The sequence below is a fragment of the Dermochelys coriacea genome, chromosome 9 (assembly GCF_009764565.3).
Source record: "Dermochelys coriacea isolate rDerCor1 chromosome 9, rDerCor1.pri.v4, whole genome shotgun sequence".
NCBI lineage: Eukaryota > Metazoa > Chordata > Testudines > Dermochelyidae > Dermochelys > Dermochelys coriacea.
This window is the reverse complement of record NC_050076.1, coordinates 57,850,005-57,861,961: the sequence shown is the minus strand read 5'-3', so window position 1 is coordinate 57,861,961 and position 11,957 is coordinate 57,850,005.

The following is an 11,957-nucleotide window of genomic DNA, read 5'->3' as shown; positions in this document are numbered from 1 at the left end:
ACATTAACTCTGAAGAGACTGGCTAGTATTAAGCAATTGAACGCTGACAAAACGTTGAAAATGAACTGTTTAAAAGAAGAGAATTCTTGGCTTTTTGCAGCCATTCTGAAATAAAAATACTCCAAAGGACTAGACATAGACTAAGCCTAAATCATTTGCGTATGAACACTTTCAAATTGGCTAAAAGAAGAGAAGAAGTTTCTAATGGAAGGTAACTACGCCATCTGTGTTTGTGTGTGGATGTTTACTGTGTAAATATGTGGCGTGTTTTGGCCCTAAACCAACACTTTTATAAAACTGTTTTAAAACCAGACCGACACTTTTGGCTAGACAGAGATAACTAGTGTTCTTTTACTTTAGTGTTTAACATTTAAGGTAAGTGAATGCTTTATAAAGTTCAATATCTTTTTAAAGACCAAAGTAGTGGCTGCAGCAGGACAGTCAAATGCAGGAGAAAGGGAAAAGATTCTGGATCCTTTTTTTCGATAACAACATCTGCGTAATCAGACTGTCACTTTGATAAGGGTACATGAAAACTGTGCTTAGAGACGTCAAACTGTGGCACGACTGTGCTTTTTCCCCAGGATATGTACCATGTATACTGTAGAAGGGGGTAAGAGAAATATGGAAAAGGTACATTCTACTTAATTAAATTCCTATAAGGACTCCAAAGAAAGCCACAATAGAATATATTTTATTTTTCTGATATGTGACGACGGTAACCAACCGGTTCTGCTTTTATGCGTAACACCCCCTACGTATTAACTCACCAAAACTCCAAGGATATAGTTAAAATGAAAAGCTTCTGTAAAGACTTCAAGAGGACATTAAACACTGATCTCAAAAACAAATTGAACAGGATACAGAAAAATACTTTTAAAGAGCTTATAGTAATATTAAACATTGAAATAAACGTAATGTTAATAATTACTTTTGTAGCAAAGTATATTGTGTATGACGTTTCGAAAAAAAAAATCCTTTAAGCTAATATGGTGATGCTTCTGAACTATTACCTTTTAATAAAGTTAAGTTTATCTCAGCAGAAAAAAACATTACAAACTTGGTCTGGTGTATAAAAAAGGAAACGGAAGTACACCACCTCATGAATTTAATGAGTGAATAGCGGGCTTTAATCCTGGGCCGCCTATAGAAGGAAAACATAAGAAAGCTGATGTCTGCAATCAGGAAAGATATTTGTGAAAAACGTAAGTGATGTTTTATGCACAAAATCAGCTGAAGGTAAACCCAGAATACCATGAGTCTATTATCGCGAAAATTATTCTGTTTCGTACATTCTATTTTGTGCTTAGTGTAGTGTTTCTCTTTTGTGTTGCGTTACTAAAAAAAAAAATACTGCATTAGACAAAAAGGATTACAAATCATTTTAACTGTAGTTTAAAAACCAGTGCTACAAAACGGCTGAGGTAAAGGAACTGTTAACAGAGACACTCCCTTAGGTGATAAAGGCAAATATAGAGGCAAAATACGCATGATAAACAAAGTGTGTCTGTGGGTGAGAAACAAAGGCTGACTATAAAATATTTCCCCACCCAACCCTCCACCTCACTCCAAATTGTCCCCAAGGTGGGCTGCCTCCAGCCAAAGACGTCATTAATGCATCAGGTTTATATACCGCAATTTCTGTTCCCCAGTGGCTGGTACCTCAGTAAGATTGTTGTCTTTTTTTATCTCGTACCCAGAGGGGAGGATAAAAGAGCATGAGGGTACCCAACAAGAAGGATGCCATCGTATGCCAAGCCCTAGTCAGAGAAAATGATCCCCTTGGGCTTTTAATTCCTGCCTGGAATGGCAACTATTAATTTTAACGGTTTCAGAGCAGCAGCCGTCTTAGTCTGTATTCGCAAAAAAAAAAAAGGAGTACTTGTGGCACCCTAGCGACTAACAAATTTATTTGAGTATAAGCTTTCGTAAGGTACAGCTCACTTCATCGGATGGCTGCTACACATATTTTACAGGACAATAATATTTAGCAGACTATGATTTTACAAATAATACCTCAAAAGACGTACTTTGTACAAAATTTATCCTTGTCATGTAGAAGTCAAGAATATGGGGTTCATTTGTCACAATATGTGCAATTACCCTACATTCTGCACTCGAAGGTCCAGAGCGAGGGATTCAGCCTTGACCGTTAGTTTTTGTGATAGCCACTCCAACCGTACTGGATTTTTCAGGTTGAATTATTGATAAATACGCTCCACATTAACCTGTTGATTTTAAAAACAAAGAAGAAACTCAAGAATGTTAGTGTCTGATATTTCTAATTATTGGAAGATACAGGTTTCTTTCCAGAAACTCACTGAAATCTTATGGCTTGGCTATATTTAAGAAATTAATATAATTTCCATTTGTACCGCTACATCTTAACGCGATTATGCTATAATTTTCTTAATAGAACTAATTGCAATGAGCATTATTATTATCCGCCTTAAAATATATTTTTCTAGACTCCCACTCCTTTAATCAGCTGGATCAGCAGACTATAAATCTCAGCACTGACTTTTGATGTACTATAGCACCCAGCTTCTTCCTTTGCTAACTTTGCCTGAAACAATTTGTATATGTCATTTTACGTTAATTGTAATAATGAAATTAGTGCTGGTTTGCATCTATAGACAAACATATTGTGACACCTGTACCCCATATTCATGACTTTTACAAGACAATAATAATTTTTGTACACAGTATGTCTTTTGAGGTATTATTTTAAAAGTCATAATGTGCTAAATATATTATTGTCCTGGTAAAATATGTGTGGCAGCCTTTTATGTAAAATTATAGAAGTCTACTCTGACATTGCTATGACATGATCCAATGTTAGAAAAGGAGCCCAGAACAGTTCTTTAAAGACACAAGGTACCTCAGATTACAAATTGCAATCCAGCCCCCCACCCCGCTTCTTGCAATGAGATTTGACGCTCTGAATGTCTTTCACAAACTCTCCAAGAAGAGCTCAGTGTCATTTGAAGCTTGTCTCTCGCACCATCCAATAACAGTTATTACCTCACCCTCCTTGTCTAGCAAAAATGTAGTCTAATTTTTAAATTTTCATGTTGTTAAGTTAGCTGGTGTCAATAGCTAATTTTCTGTGTTGTCTTTTTTTCTCTTACCCAGAGGGGAGGATAAAGAGCATAAGGATACCCAACAAGAAGGATGCCATCGTATGCCAAGCCCTAGTCAGAGAAAATGATACCCTTGGGCTTTTAATTCAAGCCTGGATGGCAACTATTAATTTTAAAGGTTCAGAGTAGTAGCCGTCTTAGTCTGTATTCGCAAAAAAAAAAGGAGTACTTGTGGCACCCTAGAGACTAACAAATTTATTTCAGTATAAGCTTTCGTAAGCTACAGCTCACTTCATCGGATGGCTGCCACACATATTTTACCAGGACAATAATATTTAGCAGACTATGAATTTTCAAATAATACCTCAAAAGACGTACTTTGTACAAAATTTATCTTTGTCTTGGAGAAGTCATGAATATGGGGTTCATTTGTCACAACATGTGCAATCCCCTACATTCTGCACTCGAAGGCCCAGAGGGAGGGAATCAGCCTTGACCGTTAGTTTTTGTGATAGCCACTCCGTCCGTACTGGATTTTTCAGGTTGAATTATTGATAAATACGCTCCACATTAACCTGTTGATTTTAAAAACAAAGAAGAAACTCAAGAATGTTAGTGTCTGATATTTCTAATTATTGGAAGATACAGGTTTCTTTCCAGAAACTCACTGAAATCTTATGGCTTGGCTATATTTGAAGAAATTAATATAACTTCCTTTTGTACCGCTACATATTAATGCGATTATGCTATAATTTTCTTACTGCAATGAGTATTATTATTATCCGCCTTAAAATATATTTTTTGTAGACTCCCACTCCTTTATGCAGCTGGATCAGCAGACTATAAATTTCAGCACTGACATTTGATGTACTATAACACCCAGCTTCTTCCTTTGCTATCTTTGCCTGAAACAATTTGTATATGTCATTTATACGTTAATTGTAATAATGAAATTAGTGCTGGTTTGCACCGATAGACAAACATATTGTGACACCTGTACCCCATATTCATGACCTTTACAAGACAATGATAAATTTTGTACAAAGTATGTCTTTTGAGGTATTAATTTAAAAGTCATATTGTGCTAAATATATTATTGTCCTGGTAAAATATGTGTGGCAGCCTTTTATGTAAATTATAGAAGTCTACTCTGACATTGCTATGACTTGATCCACTGTTAGAAAAGCAGCCCAGAACAGTTCTTCAAAGACACAAGACACCTCAGCTAGGACTTTTGAAGAAGTGTTCTGGGCTGCTTTTCTAACATTGGATCATGTCATAGCAATGTCAGAGTAGACTTCTATAATTTTACATAAAGGCTGCCACACATATTTTACCAGGACAATAATATATTTAGCACAATATGACTTTTAAATTAATACCTCAAAAGACATACTTTGTACAAAATTTATCATTGTCTTGTAAAGGTCATGAATATGGGGTACAGGTGTCACAACATGTTTATCTATAGATGCAAACCAGCACTAATTTCATTATTACAATTAACGTATAAATGGCATATACAACTTGTTTCAGACAAAGATAGAAAAGGAAGAAGCTGGGTGCTATAGTACATCAAATGTCAGTGCTGAAATTTATAGTCTGCTGATCCAGCTGCATAAAGGAGTGGGAGTCTACAAAAAATATATTTTAAGGCGGATAAAAATCATAATGTTCAAAATAATGATAATGCTCAGTGCAGTTAGTTCTATTAAGAAAATTATAGCATAATCGCGTTAAGATGAAATAGACTATTTGACTTTGGCAGGAAGTAGGCTGCGAACAAGAAACTTACTTATTAGGAAGGGGAACAGCTGAGGTTTCCTGTGTGCTAAACTGGCTATTACTTGTACCTCAGCTGGAGAAAATCCTCAAAGAGGACAGAAAGGTTTAAAATACAGGACAGTCAACACAAATTACCTGTTTCCTCCATTCTTCTCTGCTCAGGGCAGCAACAACACCAAAAGAAACCGTTCTGGATGCTGCCAGTGAATTCAGCATCACTGATTTAAAGGTAATATAAGCAGGGAGGGAACGCTCTGCTCGGAGATTGGCTGTGTGTGATGCCTTGATTGTCCAGAATTAACACTGATGTCAAAGATGAGACACTGCTGTTCAAATCTCTTCTCCCCATCGGCATGTCATATTTGTGCTGCTCAATGAATGTACACTCATAGCACTAGGAATGGTGATTGCTGAGTTGCTGAGGGTGTCATTTCGGGAACTGATTTAAGGAAAAAGAGTGATACATTAACTCTGAAGAGACTGGCTAGTATTAAGCAATTGAACGCTGACAAAACGTTGAAAATGAACTGTTTAAAAGAAGAGAATTCTTGGCTTTTTGCAGCCATTCTGAAATAAAAATACTCCAAAGGACTAGACATAGACTAAGCCTAAATCATTTGCGTATGAACACTTTCAAATTGGCTAAAAGAAGAGAAGAAGTTTCTAATGGAAGGTAACTACGCCATCTGTGTTTGTGTGTGGATGTTTACTGTGTAAATATGTGGCGTGTTTTGGCCCTAAACCAACACTTTTATAAAACTGTTTTAAAACCAGACCGACACTTTTGGCTAGACAGAGATAACTAGTGTTCTTTTACTTTAGTGTTTAACATTTAAGGTAAGTGAATGCTTTATAAAGTTCAATATCTTTTTAAAGACCAAAGTAGTGGCTGCAGCAGGACAGTCAAATGCAGGAGAAAGGGAAAAGATTCTGGATCCTTTTTTCGATAACAACATCTGCGTAAATCAGACTGTCACTTTGATAAGGGTACATGAAAACTGTGCTTAGAGACGTCAAACTGTGGCACGACTGTGCTTTTTCCCCAGGATATGTACCATGTATACTGTAGAAGGGGGTAAGAGAAATATGGAAAAGGTACATTCTACTTAATTAAATTCCTATAAGGACTCCAAAGAAAGCCACAATAGAATATATTTTATTTTTCTGATATGTGACGACGGTAACCAACCGGTTCTGCTTTTATGCGTAACACCCCCTACGTATTAACTCACCAAAACTCCAAGGATATAGTTAAAATGAAAAGCTTCTGTAAAGACTTCAAGAGGACATTAAACACTGATCTCAAAAACAAATTGAACAGGATACAGAAAAATACTTTTAAAGAGCTTATAGTAATATTAAACATTGAAATAAACGTAATGTTAATAATTACTTTTGTAGCAAAGTATATTGTGTATGACGTTTCGAAAAAAAAATCCTTTAAGCTAATATGGTGATGCTTCTGAACTATTACCTTTTAATAAAGTTAAAGTTTATCTCAGCAGAAAAAAAACATTACAAACTTGGTCTGGTGTATAAAAAAGGAAACGGAAGTACACCACCTCATGAATTTAATGAGTGAATAGCGGGCTTTAAATCCTGGGCCGCCTATAGAAGGAAAACATAAGAAAGCTGATGTCTGCAATCAGGAAAGATATTTGTGAAAAACGTAAGTGATGTTTTATGCACAAAATCAGCTGAAGGTAAACCCAGAATACCATGAGTCTATTATCGCGAAAATTATTCTGTTTCGTACATTCTATTTTGTGCTTAGTGTAGTGTTTCTCTTTGTGTTGCGTTACTAAAAAAAAAAAATACTGCATTAGACAAAAAGGATTACAAATCATTTTAACTGTAGTTTAAAAACCAGTGCTACAAAACGGCTGAGGTAAAGGAACTGTTAACAGAGACACTCCCTTAGGTGATAAAGGCAAATATAGAGGCAAAATACGCATGATAAACAAAGTGTGTCTGTGGGTGAGAAACAAAGGCTGACTATAAAATATTTCCCCACCCAACCCTCCACCTCACTCCAAATTGTCCCCAAGGTGGGCTGCCTCCAGCCAAAGACGTCATTAATGCATCAGGTTTATATACCGCAATTTCTGTTCCCCAGTGGCTGGTACCTCAGTAAGATTGTTGTCTTTTTTATCTCGTACCCAGAGGGGAGGATAAAAGAGCATGAGGGTACCCAACAAGAAGGATGCCATCGTATGCCAAGCCCTAGTCAGAGAAAATGATCCCCTTGGGCTTTTAATTCCTGCCTGGAATGGCAACTATTAATTTTAACGGTTTCAGAGCAGCAGCCGTCTTAGTCTGTATTCGCAAAAAAAAAAAAAGGAGTACTTGTGGCACCCTAGCGACTAACAAATTTATTTGAGTATAAGCTTTCGTAAGGTACAGCTCACTTCATCGGATGGCTGCTACACATATTTTACCAGGACAATAATATTTAGCAGACTATGATTTTACAAATAATACCTCAAAAGACGTACTTTGTACAAAATTTATCCTTGTCATGTAGAAGTCAAGAATATGGGGTTCATTTGTCACAATATGTGCAATTACCCTACATTCTGCACTCGAAGGTCCAGAGCGAGGGATTCAGCCTTGACCGTTAGTTTTTGTGATAGCCACTCCAACCGTACTGGATTTTTCAGGTTGAATTATTGATAAATACGCTCCACATTAACCTGTTGATTTTAAAAACAAAGAAGAAACTCAAGAATGTTAGTGTCTGATATTTCTAATTATTGGAAGATACAGGTTTCTTTCCAGAAACTCACTGAAATCTTATGGCTTGGCTATATTTGAAGAAATTAATATAATTTCCATTTGTACCGCTACATCTTAACGCGATTATGCTATAATTTTCTTAATAGAACTAATTGCAATGAGCATTATTATTATCCGCCTTAAAATATATTTTTCTAGACTCCCACTCCTTTAATCAGCTGGATCAGCAGACTATAAATCTCAGCACTGACTTTTGATGTACTATAGCACCCAGCTTCTTCCTTTGCTAACTTTGCCTGAAACAATTTGTATATGTCATTTTACGTTAATTGTAATAATGAAATTAGTGCTGGTTTGCATCTATAGACAAACATATTGTGACACCTGTACCCCATATTCATGACTTTTACAAGACAATAATAATTTTTGTACAAAGTATGTCTTTTGAGGTATTATTTTAAAAGTCATAATGTGCTAAATATATTATTGTCCTGGTAAAATATGTGTGGCAGCCTTTTATGTAAAATTATAGAAGTCTACTCTGACATTGCTATGACATGATCCAATGTTAGAAAAGGAGCCCAGAACAGTTCTTTAAAGACACAAGGTACCTCAGATTACAAATTGCAATCCAGCCCCCCACCCCGCTTCTTGCAATGAGATTTGACGCTCTGAATGTCTTTCACAAACTCTCCAAGAAGAGCTCAGTGTCATTTGAAAGCTTGTCTCTCGCACCATCCAATAACAGTTATTACCTCACCCTCCTTGTTTAGCAAAAATGTAGTCTAATTTTTAAATTTTCATGTTGTTAAGTTAGCTGATGTCAATAGCTAATTTTCTGTGTTGTCTTTTTTTCTTTTTTCTTTTTTTTTCTCTTACCCAGAGGGGAGGATAAAAGAGCATAAGGATACCCAACAAGAAGGATGCCATCGTATGCCAAGCCCTAGTCAGAGAAAACGATACCCTTGGGCTTTTAATTCAAGCCTGGAATGGCAACTATTAATTTTAAAGGTTTCAGAGTAGTAGCCGTCTTAGTCTGTATTCGCAAAAAAAAAGGAGTACTTGTGGCACCCTAGAGACGCAACTGACAGTTTGTTGGGAAATGGCATTCTAACCCTCGAAAATGTTACAACAATCTTTGATGATCGAACTACTGGATAGTATAAACACTATATTGTTGAAAGAAGCTTCTTCCCAGGTTCAAAAAATCGTCACCGATCATCTTGCAGGATGTCCACCGGGATTATAATGAAGGTGCTTTTGTTTTTGTATAGTGCTGAGATAGTGGCAGCTCTTTTAAGTTTCTTGTGATGATATACATTTTGTACGAACAAGTTGTAATCCAGCCCCCCACCCCGCTTCTTGCAATGAGATGTGACGCTCTGAATGCCTTTCACAAACTCTCCAAGAAGAGCTCAGTGTCATTTGAAAGCTTGTCTCTCGCACCATCCAATAACGGTTATTACCTCACCCTCCTTGTCTAGCAAAAATCTAGTCTCATTTTTAAATTTTCATGTTGTTAAGTTAGCTGGTGTCAACATCTAATTTTCTGTGTTGTCTTTTTTATCTCGTACCCAGAGGGGAGGATAAAAGAGCATGAGGGTACCCAACAAGAAGGATGCCATCGTATGCCAAGCCCTAGTCAGAGAAAATGATCCCCTTGGGCTTTTAATTCCAGCCTGGAATGGCAACTATTAATTTTAACGGTTTCAGAGTAGCAGCCGTCTTAGTCTGTATTCGCAAAAAAAAAAGGAGTACTTGTGGCACCCTAGAGACTAACAAATTTATTTGAGTATAAGCTTTCGTAAGCTACAGCTCACTTCATCGGATGGCTGCCACACATATTTTACCAGGACAATAATATTTAGCAGACTATGAATTTTCAAATAATACCTCAAAAGACGTACTTTGTACAAAAATTATCATTGTCTTGTAAACGTCATGAATATGGGGTACAGGTGTCACAATATGTTTGTCTATAGATGCAAACCAGCACTAATTTCATTATTACAATTAACGTAAAATGACATATACAAATTGTTTCAGGCAAAGATAGCAAAGGAAGAAGCTGGGTGCTATAGTACATCAAATGTCAGTGCTGAGATTTATAGTCTGCTGATCCAGCTGCTTAAAGCAGTGGGAGTCTAGGAAAATATGTTTTAAGGCGGATAAGAATAATGCTCATTGCAATTAGTTCTATTAAGAAAATTATAGCATAATCGCGTTAAGATGTAGCGGTACAAAAGGAAGTTATATTAATTTCTTCAAATATAGCCAAGCCATAAGATTTCAGTGAGTTTCTGGAAAGAAACCTGTATCTTCCAATAATTAGAAATATCAGACACTAACATTCTTGAGTTTCTTGTTTGTTTTTAAAGTCAACAGGTTAATGTGGAGCGTATTTATCAATAATTCAACCTGAAAAATCCAATACGGACGGAGTGGCTATCACAAAAACTAACGGTCAAAGCTGATTCCCCTGCTCTGGACCTTCGAGTGCAGAATGTAGGGGATTTGCACATATTGTGACAACTGAACCCCATATTCATGACTTCTCCAAGACAAGGATAAATTTTGTACAAAGTACGTCTTTTGAGGTATTATTTGAAAATTCATAGTCTGCTAAATATTATTGTCTGGTAAAATATGTGTGGCAGCCTTTTATGTAAAATTATAGAAGTCTACTCTGACATTGCTATGACATGATCCAATGTTAGAAAAGCAGCCCAGAACAGTAATTTAAAGACACAAGGCACCTCAGCTAGGACTCACTATAAGCAAATAGACTATTTGACTTTGGCAGGAAGTGGGCTGCGAACTAGAAATTTACTTATTAGGCAGGGGAACAGCTGAGGTTTCCTGTGTGCTAGAATGGCTATTACTTGTACCCCAGCTGGAGAAAAGCCTCAAAGAGGACAGAAAGGTTTAAAATACAGGACAGTCAACACCAATTACCTCTTTCCTCCATTCTTCTCTGCTCATGGCAGCAAAAACACCTAAAGAAACAGTTCTGGATGTGGTCAGTGAATTCAGCATCACTGATTTAAAGTTATTATAATCAGGGAGGGAACCCTCTGCTCGGAGACTGGCTGTGTTTGATGCCTTTATTGTCTAGAATTAACACTGATGTCAAAGATGAGACACTGCTGTTCAAATCTCTTCTCCCCATCGGCATGTCATATTCGTGCTGCTCAATGATTGTACACTCATAGCATTAGTAAATCACTTGATAGTATACCCCAATGACATCCGTAGCTATATAGAACGCTGTGGATTCCTAGGCAGTACCTGAAAACACGGAGTGCCTTTATAACCTTCAATGATAGATTCATTCTCAGCTTAGCCGTTACTTGGGTATTTGCAGTGATATTCATCCCCCTCATTTATTCAGTATTTGGCAATATAATAATTCCACTGACATCTATTATTTAAAGTACCAGGCACGGATGGCATGCCATGTGAAGTACTTAAAGTGAGAGGAAAAAACACTGACTAACAAACGTCATTTTCTTCTTCTCAAAATCTAGCGCACCGAAGAAATCCCTGTTGAGTTATATAATGCTTATTTTCAAAAACGGAGATAGGGCCGTCTGTGGCAACTATTGTCACCTGACTACCTCTCCATCGCTGCCTAGAGGCTTACTGACTTGCTTGTTAGCTGATGCAGTCGAAGCACGTCCAGAGTTTCAATTTGGATAAAGACCATCACGATGCACAACCGATGTGATTTTTTTAGTTCCATCAAAAATGAAAAAAAAAAACAAGAACACCAGAAGCTTTATAGGGCAGTAGCTATACCTCTGAGGGTCTTTTTTAACCCATATGGTATAAAACAGGGCTACTGTGCAGTGACACTCACCGGTTTTTCTATTTTTTTTAGCAGGTATGAAAACACTAAAGCAAGACTGTCTCCCACAGGGCATTGGTATCCAATATATGATTGACATCAACCTTTCTCGTCCAGGCCAGAACTAAAATTAATATCGGCAATAATAAATGAAGGATTATTAGTACTTGCCATTTCCCCACTCAATCATCTGACCCAGCAAGGAAGATATATATCTAAAAAGAATAACTGGAAAATGAAGAAGATTTTGTTTATCTTGGAAACAATCTCTCACAAAGAATAGTTATAAATGTCAAGTTTCAGCCCAGTATTCGCTTCGCCAGCATTGCCTTTGGCAGACTGTTTCACCAGGTGTTCAACGATCACATAAGAACACAAACTATATGACTTTTCTTTCATAAAGGACTGGTAATACTAATTCTCCTCTATGACTTTAAATCTGTTTTTAAAAATTAATTGCAGCTAATTTGGGACTAATACCAAGTTCCTTAATCAGAGTGATGTTT